At 43.3% G+C, this 11380-nt stretch overlaps 1 pseudogene; it reads left to right on the top strand.

The window, feature by feature from the left end:
- Nucleotides 1-2741: 2741 nt before the first annotated feature.
- LOC106976566 (striatin-4-like) lies at nucleotides 2742-6705 on the top strand (annotated as a pseudogene).
- The last annotated feature ends 4675 nt before the right edge of the window (nucleotides 6706-11380 follow it).

Here is an 11380-nt window from a genome sequence, read left to right as displayed (position 1 = left end):
ATTGTGAGACAGGACAGAGATGAGAAATGGCTCTAACCAAACTGTTTCAAATAAGGTCACAAGCAATAGGAAATGGTATTCCTCTCTACCATAAGTATTATAAACCCAGAACACAAAAAATTCTTATAGGAAAGGTTCTAGGAAACATGACCGTAAATTAAAAACCAAGCTCAAATAAAGCCTTAAAGAACAATGGATAGTGTGATAGAAAAAATACTGTCTGGTAATCAGGAGAACTGGGTTCTAGCTCCAACTCTGGATCCAAACTGAACACTTGGACACTGAGTCTTAATTTTCATTTATGAACAATGGGTCTTTAAGCAGGTGGTCTCAAGGCAGCATGACACTTTGTCATTCTATAATATTTCACTACAAGAATGGTTTTAGTAATAGCTTTATCAACCCTATTAACAAAACAGCTGTAGCCCTATCTTTAGCTGCATTTGAGGAAACAGTATCACTGGGATTCCTTGACTTTCACTGTGGTCTGAGTCCACAGTTAAATCAGGGCTGACTCATCTTTTACACATAATAGACACTAGGGTTCATAACACCTTTAGGGCTCATGAAAATGTTTTAAAACTAAAATGTTTCAGCTTTAATTTCTTTTAAAATCAGAATAAAACATGAACAAAATAATGATGAATTATAATAATAACTTGTTTGATTTGTTTTTGGATTATAGTTTTCATACCAATTCTGTCATAAAATATAATTTTAATTTTTTTGTTTAAAAGAATTGAAAGGGTTCATGGTTGTAATGCAGCCCTGTCCATTATAGATTCTGATGTATAGGAATTTATAATACTTCCAAATAGGTAAAACTTAGGAAAGTCTATAAGGGCCTTTTCATTCTAGGTTCAGTAGTTGGTACTTAGTGGTGACACATAGAAATAAAGTTACAATTGAGAGTTAAACTAGTAAATCAACACAGTGAATGAGAACAATAATTTATAGAAGTTACTTAAAATGCAGGAAGCTTCCAGGAAGAGACAAGTTAGGATATCTGTGATAGTAATTATAACCATTATTGACTATTTATGATGTATCAGGTGTTGTAGTAAGTGCATTATATGCACTATTTCATTTATCCGCACAACAACCTTATAAGGTATTATTATGAACTCACTTTATGGAGGAATAAACAGGCTTACAGAGATTAAGTTAACTTGGTGAATGTCAGACATTTGGTAAATAGCAGAAATGGAATTGGAATATGGAGTTTGACTTGGGAGAACACAATAATGTTCCAACAAAAGCCTGTCACCCTGTGAAAGCACACTCAACCCTCCACGTATTAGCACAGCTCAGCACAGGTGGAGTGAGCCTATGTGGATCATAGGGAAGCAGATCATACAAGGTAGACTCCAAGGGGATTAATCCTAAAGATGAAAGGTAAAACTTGAAGGCTAATCGAAGAAAATGTTATTTATTTCATGACCAAGTATTAGATAAATTCTTAGAACACAAACCAGAGGGATTCTGTCACTCTGCCTTTCAGCAAGATTCTCAGGTAGGAAATTAATGGGATTTTTCACACACACAAAAAAACTTTTGAAATTAAAAAAAAGTTAATAGATTACCTTCTACAAAGGTGTAGAAGTACAATTGGAGAACACATGTTTTCCTAAAATCTAAGTTTCCAATGGTTATAGATCAAGAGAATTAAAAAATTTGAAATTAGTTATAAGAAATATAATGGAATGGCCATTCCAACAGATTGAAAGGAATCCTAAAAGAGAGGGCCAGCAGATGAGGAGATATCAGGACTGAAGTAGAGAAGACCAAACCCAAAAGCTTCCTTTAGCCATGCTGCTAAGGGTTCTAGGGATTCCCAGTGAGATAACAGTGGAAATTAGTATAAATACCACAGAACATAGTGTTCATAGTTTGTAGTGAAGAACTATGTCCAAGCTAATTTACAGTAATTTGTTTACAGTTCTTATTTAATATGGTCTTCATTAAGTTATTCTCAATTACTTCTTTTTTTTTTTAACAATGCCTTTAATGATCATTACCATCTCTTCTTTTTTGGCAGGAAGAACGTAAGGGGGGGGAGGGGCAGATAGAGGGAGACAGATGATCTGAAGCGGGCTCTGCCCTGACAGGCTGACAGCAGCGAGCCGATGTGGGGCTTGAACTCACAAACTGCAAGATCATGATCTGAGCCGAAGTCAGATGCTCAACCAACTGGACCACCCAGGTTCCCCTCAGTTACTTCTTTTGTGGTCTTTATTAAGGGTTGGATTAATGGACTCCTCTAATTAATACTCTAGAAGTATTAATGTCTGTATCAGATTGACCTCACTCAGTTGGCATATTAACCATGCCGTCTATTTTCTGATAGTTTGACATCTTGGGACCTTGCTGACCCCAGAGGGAGATAATTCCTAGAGATAGCAAACAACTTGCCTGTGAGCAAACACTTCACATGCAAACCAGCCAATTTAGTGCCCACAGCCCTCAACCGTATCTTTTACTGGGCTCTCACACTCGGGGCCACAATCCTCTGCCCTAATCACCCCACAGTCAAATAACAGACAACCAGGAACACTCCTCTATGCACCCCCTAGAGCCTGATAATTTTAAAACTTGTCAACCCTAAAGCTATTTATCCTGTTTCCTTTCCATGGAAATCACAACAAAGGCTACTCCCCACATTTTCCCCTTGACCCCTTCACCTTCTGACCAAATCTGGTGCCTCCCTACGTGGCCCCCCATGGCATGGTATGCCCCCTCCTCTTGGGAACTGTGAGTATACAAACTTTTTTCTATGGCACTTTTCCCCTGATCTTTTGGTTTTGCCATACCTGAATAATAACAAAATCTTTATTTTAAAATGATCGGTGATTATGTTTAAGAAGGGACCTTAGCCAGGTTTCTTCTTATCTGTGTTGGGATGCACATTGCAAAGGAACTTACGAGTGTTTTCCCATACTGTCCATACTGTCCCATACTGTTAGAAGAAAAACATGTTTTTATGCAAATATTAATATTCTGGCCACTAGATAAAGAATTTCTGTAATAGGGTAAAATGGATGAAACAGAATTGTATCGAAGCCTCTCCTATAGCCATGAGAGAAAGAAAAGGAGAAGTGGGCCATGATTTGGGCATGATCCCCTCACTGCTAGTCAATGAGAGAATGCTTAAGAATGCATCACAGAGAAGGGAAGGTGTGAATGCACTCAATAAATTGAAGTCAGGAGTATTAGTTGGCACATAATAAGGGTAACAATATTTAAATACAAGGAATATGAATCACATTCATGGGCCAGATGGAGATCTGGAGAGTGGGGCAGGAATAAATTATATCTCACAGTGTGATGTGTTTCAGTTTACATAGTTTAGGAGACAAGGAGCCCCAAGCTAAATTGGAATACTCCACTGATCCTCCTTGCTCTGTGTCACAGAACCAGACCCCACTGCCCCTCAAGGGTCAATGGATCCAGAGAATAGCTTACTCACTTCTCTGCAAGTCAAGAGAAACCTGGAGAAGTAAAACCCTTCACCGTGAAACTGGATGGCTACAAGATATCAGGGCAGAGATGACCCTTCACCGTTTCTGTAGGGGCAACAGTGCCTCCGTTTCCTCATCTGCCGCATTGTAATGGAAATAGCACTCAGCTCGGAGGACTATTGTCAGTTGAGAGAGGTCTGTAGAGCACTGGGCACACAGCCTCGTCCATGTGGCTGTTCATTAAGAGTTAGCTAATGCCGACAGCAGGCGTGCGGGCGGTCCACGCCTCCGTGACTCAGCAGGGATTTGTCCCACTGTGGCGGCTGCCAGCTCCTGCCACTGGCTTGGCTCTGGTGCAGGCTGGTCTGATGGGGTGGCTCTGGCCTCCTGCCCCTGTCCTGGGGCCCAGCTGGTAAGGGAGGCGGAGGCGGAGGCAGCCCGGGCCCACCGCGGCGGCCAGAGACCCCTGTGCTTGCGCTGGATCCCGCCCTTTATGCAGCAAGAGTCCACGCGCTTGGAGCGGAGAAGGCCCGCTCGCACGTGGAAAGTGCCCCCTTGCAGACTCAGGTGACCTTCTTCCGGAGGAAGGGAAAGGGCAAAGGAATGTCCAGACCCGGTGCAGTGGATCAAGACTTTAAATGTGCGCTGAAGCAGGAGAGGGCCAAATATGATAACGTTCAGTGCAGACCTAAACCACGGGGAGAAGAAACCAGAACTGTCAGAACAAGTGTCCAATGGCCCTTTGGAGTCAGTCGCACTGGAGAATAGCCCGCTGGTGCAGTAGGACGGTCAGCGCCTTCTCCGACAGTATTTGGAATAGGTGCGCTACACAGACATCATCCTGGACATGTGGTTCAGGCGAGTGCAGTCCCTACTGGGCCACTTGTTGGAGCTCAGCAGGGCCACGGAGTCCAGTGAAGGGGGCTGCAGGGCCACGCTGGCCCCTGGAGGGCTCCGTGGTGGCAAGTTACTGGTGGTGAAAGAGAAGCACGAATAGACCAAGAGGAATGTGACAGGCAAAGATGGCAAAGAGCGCTTGGGTGGCTGGGTGCTGGAGCAGATTCCCTTTCTGTAGAATTGTGAGGAGGAGGATGGCCATGAGGACCATGAGGAGGACTACAGCCATGAGGACAACTGTGAGCTGGACAGTGTGCAGCACAAGAAGCAGCACGTGAAGCTGCCCTCCAAAGCCTGATGAGGATGAGGATGAAGAGGAAGTATGACTCCCAGGATGCCGTCCATGAGTTCGATTTTCCGGGCTCAGGAGAGGATTGGGAGCTCTCTCCAGACCCTTAACAATGCACTGGAGAGGGACCCACCATGAGCCGGAAAACCAAGGAGCCCAGCTCCAGGGAATTTTGGCCAACCTTTGGGATGTGGATGGGGTGTCCCCTAAAGGAACTGGTTCGCCTCTTGGCACACCCCAGTCCCCAGCCACATGAAGACGTTTTCATCATGAATAGGATCAGGGGCAGGGAGGTAGCTTGGGGAACTTGCCGGATCTTACCATCACCAATGACAATGACCTCAGCTGTGATCTCTCTGACAGCAAAGACGTCTTTAAGAAGATGTGGAACCCCAAAACACCACTTTTATGACCTGGAGGTTGGTAGTGTCTTCCTCATACTGGAGTTGAGGAGAAGCAGCAGCCCAACTCAGATCAACCAGGTGGTGAGTCACTCAAAGCAACCCCTCATCATCATTGCCATGACAACAGAGACATCTGCTTTCTGGACAACCAGACAGGGAAATCTGTGCACTCCATGGTCTCCCACTTGGACATGATCACTAGCCATGGACCCTAATGGCATATTTCTTTTTTTTTTTTAATTTTTTTTTTTAATGTTTATTTATTTTTGAGACAGAGAGAGACAGAGCATGAACGGGGGAGGGTCAGAGAGAGGGAGACACAGAATCTGAAACAGGCTCCAGGCTCTGAGCTGTCAGCACAGAGCCTGACGCGGGGCTCGAACTCACGGACCGCGAGATCATGACCTGAGCCGAAGTCGGCCGCTTAACCAACTGAGCCACCCAGGCGCCCCTAATGGCATATTTCTGATGCTGGGAAGTCATGACCAATAGCTGTGGAGCCTGGACAACAAAACATGCGAGCAGGAGATCATGGCCTATCACAAGAAGCATGAGGAGGCTATCCAGTCTGTCACCAGCCACCCCAACAAGGCCTTCATTGCCAGTGTGGACACTGACACCCCTGCCAAGATCTTCGTATAATGCCTACCTGGCCCAGCCCTGACTGCCATGCTGACTGGGGAGCAGGCCAGGCAGGTGGAACTAAGATGACTCCCAGCCTCAGTCTGGAGGCCCAGAGGTCCAGCCTCTTCCCACCTGCCTCAGAGCCTGGTGGTACTTCCCTCAGGAGACCATTCCCCATGGCCTACCCTTCCCCAAGCATCCTGGGGAGTGGCCTCCTTTGGGAATCACCCTCCAGAATGGCCTCTGGGAGTTTCCTCTCTGGGCCCTGGTGCCCAGTCCTGGTATCTGAGCTGCCTTCATGGGCACAGCACAATTGGGGCTGGGTGTCCTTGGGGGTCAGCTTTTCCAAGATGCCAGAAGATGCCAGGTTCTCTCTTTAACCCCCAACTCCTCTTTTCCATCTCCTCAGACCTGGGTGGGAGCTGTGCTGTGAGGAGCCCCAGGCACCCCTGTTCTGGGTCCCCCCAGATGCCATGAAGCCAGTTGGACCCTGGACTGTACTCAGTGGGCGTACCAGGCCTGGTCCACCCAGGAAGCTTGCCCAGACCAAAACCCTCCCCTCAAGTTCCCTCAACACAGCTTTCTAGAAACTACCCAATGCCTCTAGGCCAGTAACTGCCTAGGGAGCAGGTGATGCCCTCACGGGAGATGCTCACCCCTACCTCCCCCAGGACTTCTCCAAGGGCAACTCCCATGGGGCCAACAATGGGGAGAGATGGCTTTCTCTTGTCTCCTCCTAGGACATGGAGGGTGGAGAAGGGTCCCCCATAGCTCTTTATGAATAAATCTGTATAAATAAATAGGATTTTAATGTAGCCCACCTTCACCCATGTTGTTGTCACCCTAAATTCTTGGGCTCTCTTCCAGGTTTATAAGCCCCATCCCCTCTGCCCTGGACTTGGATGTGAAATTTGTCTCCATAAACCCATTGAAGAAAAAAAAAAAGTTAGCTGTTGCTCTTATCTACATAACATTTTACAGATAAAGAAACTGAAGCTGTAAGAGAGACCACCAGAGGTTGACCAGGCTGAGCTGAAACCCAGATCTGATTGACCCCCAAATCCATACACTCAACACTATGCTGCTGCTGCTTCTTTTTTTTTTTTAATGTTTACTTATTTTAGAGAGAATGCAATTGGGGGAGGGGCAGAGAGAGGGGGACAGAGAATCCAAAGCGGGCTCTGTACTGACAGCAGTGAGCCCCATGTGAACTCAGGAACTGAAAGATCATGACCTAGGCAGAAGTTGGATGCCCAACCTACTGAGCCACCCAGGTGTCCCCTATGCTGCTGCTTCTTTTGCAGCAAAGGGCATTTTTGTGGGACGTCAGTGAGACTCTCATGATTTACCTTTATGACTGCCCCTTCCTTTGTTCTAATTCCAAGCTTGCTGTGCAGGCTTCTAATGCATTCCTGGGATCCTGGTGTGAGAAGGGGTGCTCTGGGTAGCAGAAATATGTGACCTGACTATTAAGCCCACGATTAATGAATTGACATTGTGCCTAATACATAAGGCACATTGTGCCTTTTTATCTTTTGTATCACTCAATCCTGAGAACTCTGGGAGCACTGGCAAAATTCAGTTCCTGACCCTGGCAAGCTGGTGCACAGACCTTAGCTGTGGTGACCATAACAAGGAATCTCCACATTATGCATTGCCCTTTGGCCTGCTCAGTCTTCCTACCTCATCCCTCTTGACCTGTCTCACACACCACAAAATTCTTCTGACAAGGCCCTGATTTATTTTTCTATCTGTCATCGTATGACCTTAATGTGGGTCAGTGTTAATACTCTTCTTGACACTGACATAATTTCCCATCTCCACAGCTGTTTTCACTCCAATGAAGAGTTTTAAATGTGGTCATGATTCCAGATTTTTCACAATTTAGATTCCTATATAGCATTCATAGGAAAGGAAGGATTCATTTCTGAGTGTGGGGAAGTGGAAATAAGGAGAGACCTCTATGGAAATCCTTCAACTGCTGGGGAAGAAATGCTGGTATTAAGTCAATGAGATTTATTTGCTTTATTCCAAGTTTGTGAGAATACTGGGAATTCTTATCTATAATTGGTGGCATCACGATGACTGGTTTTCTGGTGACTCAAGTTCAGGAACTTTGCTGGGATGTGTTAGTAAAAGGAATACAGCAGGCCTCACCCAGGGCAGAAGCTTCTCTCTCAGATCATCCCAACATCTGAGACAGACCTTGGCCTTCCCCTGAGGCTCAGAGAAGCAAGACTGTTTGGATAAAACTGGTCTTAGTGCCTTTTTTCAGAGAAGGTTTTCTATCTTATTTTTGGAGTATGGAGGCAATCTTTACCAGTTGTTTCCAGCCAGTGGTAGACACGTATGTGAAAATCAGCAAAATCCTTCTGTGAGTAAATGAGGGGAAAAATGCTCACCCAATCTATTATAAAAGGTGATCATATATAGTTATGCCCCAATCTAAAAGAATTTAAAATCCAATCTTTTTTGCAGATAAATGGGGAAATTATTTCCACTTTCATAAAGTTAATTCTTCACAGGAAGATTCCTTTAAAGGCTGGACATTGGTTTATCTAAAATAACACGGAAAAAACCATACATAAGCACAACTTCTGATACATCTTCTTCCTTCTTCCCTGCAACTATGTTCCAGCCACATGACATGGTTTCTTGTTCTTAAATGCACCATGCCAGTTGATGCCTCTGTGCCTTTGCACAGGCTGATCCCTTCACCTGAAAAGTTCTCACACACATCCCACCTGTTGGAATTCTACTTGGATTTCTAGGCCCTTTCCAAGAATTAACACTCACACGGCACTTTTACTAGTTAGAATTGATCTTTCCTTCATGTCTTTCTACATCTTCTGTTTGTGTTCATTGTGAACACATTTTCTGCTTCCTAACAATAAGCCCCGAGTAAAAGGACTAGGGTTAGACTCTGTGTACATCCCACTGCTACGTGCCTAATAACTTGTCCTGCCTAGAATGTTTTCACATTTTTCCCCCTAGGTACCACTTATAGCAGAAGAGTATATGTCTTCAGACTGCTTTAAGATGGAATTTCTTTGAAGCTGTGATTTCTCTTAAAAATTCATGTGAATGTTACATTCAAATCTATCATGTAGTATTGGTAATTTTAATGTAAAAATGTTTAAATTGACTCCCGCATAAAATTTAGACTCCAGAAACCACCTCACAGTTTATGCTTTATCCAGTTAGACTTTCTAGCACATGGCCCTTGGGATACACTTTTCTCAGTTGAAAAGAGTATTAAGTAGAAGCTTTAAAATGTTTATTGAATTGAATTAAACAAGTGAAATGTAATGTAAAATGGAGCATTTGTTCCAAATGCCGAATAATTGAGCAAATATTGTCAAGACAGAGGCTGCTTGTCATTATTAAGCTTAGAATAACATTTCAGAGAATTATTTAAAACAGCATAAGCTATCCAAAATGCATCATACTTACATTTGCTAATGCTCCCCACAACTCCCCCAGTTCTCATGTTCAACTTGTGAAGTGATTATATTAACCTGTTTGCAGCTAGTTGCTCTGAAAACCTTTGACAAATACAGAGCCCCACAAGAGGCAACTGCCCCCCCCCCATTTCCTTTTGGTAGATATTTTAGCCTATGATCTTCTGGACCCATGTTTCTTTTCATGCTTATGATAGAATCAAAGCTGAAAAAGCTTTATAAATAAGTGACACCTGGTCACTTATCTGCCTGCTGAAGAAGTATAATTCAGTTTTAAAGGACATGTCTAAAAAATATTTCTAAAATAGCCTGGGAGAATACCAGATTACCTTAGGAAATAATTGCTGAATTTGAACACACAGTATAAATAAATAAAACACCCCTAACTCTTACCTTCTGCTGAAATAGCTACTCATGCTCAGGCATTTGAAGCAATCATTTCTTAAACAACATTCCTATGGCCCAAAATATGCTAAATGCCTCCCAAAGTAAATATTTTTATGACAACATAATAATAATGAAATACAATGTCATATAAAATTCTCTGATTCTGTTGGGAAATGTGTTCGTGCAAGAACCAGACGCTCTTCATCATAATCTCCAACTACAGTCAACATAATCATGGCAAAGGGCATTTTTAACTGAACAAGGTTACCTGAGCACAGATGTGACCTATTCCCTTTGCATTCTTTACATATCTCAGCAAGATCCTTATTAATAACTGCTGAATGGAGAAGGGAAGTAGACCGGCACAAACAGTTACACGATGGAATTTTCTATCTCTGCAGTAGTGCCTCCCCCGACTACTCTTAGATTCCTCTTCTAACCTAGCATGATGTACATGGGTCAGGTGTGGAACGAGTGCCTTTACATTTTCCTCTGCTTGAATATTTGCTTGTAGTTTTCCTTCCTTGCATGCTTACGAAACCAGCAGAGACATGATCTTCTTAGTCTGGCTTTGACAGTGTAATAAAATGCCTGACGCCCATTGCTCCTTTCTTAACGCTTATCAGGCTGCCTTGTTCCTTGCATCAGGGCTCTCTGGAACAGCCATTCTATCATTTACGGCTTGGCTGTCTTTCTGGTGCTACCCTTATTCTAACTATTTTCTGTTGCACTTGGCTGAAATTGTATATATGCAGTAAAATCACTGAACTGAGGAAGATCTGCCTGCCTGTTTCTCCCGCAAGGCACACAGCATCCGCAGGAGCAACTCATCACAGATCCAGTGATATTTCAGTCACACTGCGACTGCACAGGCAGGTTTAATCAACTTCGCCACACACGTAATTCACAGTGGATCCCTTTTGTTTCACTTATCATCTGAACGAATGCACACAGGAAGCTCATTTAACCCCCCCCCACATTTGTCATCAGCTGCTATATTAAATATTGATTTTATTTTCCTAGGTCAGGAATGATGAAATCAATATCTAACATGGCAAGTTCATATTTGCTCATACTTTTCATTTGGGTTCCCTGACAAATTTTAAAACATTTTACATTGCACAAATGTTTATAGATTTAAATGTCAGTAAAGGTTAAGAGTTAATTGCACATGAAACTGACTGCATTAAATTTTAAAGTGAGAGTGGTTATTATTAAACACATATGGGGGTATTATATTATTTTATTATTATGATACACTAACTCACTCATTAAATAATTTGTTCATTATTCATTTGATACATGTTAATGCAGCATTTGGTATTTTTCAGAGTGCTTGAAAGTAAAAAGTTAAGCATTGACATATAAAAGTGTTTCCAAACTATAAATCTTCATAGAAATATTATACCTGAAAGTCCTTTTTGTGTTTCGATTTATTCATTCATTCACAAAATGTTAGGCATTCACTGTGTACAGCCCAAGCCCTGTGGTAAGAAGTGTGAATTCACAGACAAATAAGAACAACACCCCCAGCCCCCACCACCCTTTCAGGAGTCCACAGTTTAGTGGGAAAGAAGCAGGCACAGAAGAGGACAGATTTCGTAAAGAAGTCATAGATGAGGTTCTCTCTGGTAGCCTCATGGGTAGTCTCCCCCAGGGCTCCACAGATGGGCAGAGGAGGTAGAAACCAGAGAGAAGAGAAATGTCAGCTCTGAAATGGCTTGAGGTATTTAGGAATGTTGACAAATTATAGTGCCTGGAGCAGATAAAAAAAGTGACTTGAGAAATGGGAGGAGGAGCCAAGATGTGAAAGTCTATCTGTGGTGCCTCTGCTTCACACTTTAGTCATGGGTCCAGTCG

Source organism: Acinonyx jubatus, chromosome B2 (genome assembly GCF_027475565.1).
Source record: "Acinonyx jubatus isolate Ajub_Pintada_27869175 chromosome B2, VMU_Ajub_asm_v1.0, whole genome shotgun sequence".
Lineage (NCBI taxonomy): Eukaryota > Metazoa > Chordata > Mammalia > Carnivora > Felidae > Acinonyx > Acinonyx jubatus.
Note: the sequence above shows the minus strand (reverse complement) of the source record. Positions and strands in the feature narration are given on the sequence as shown.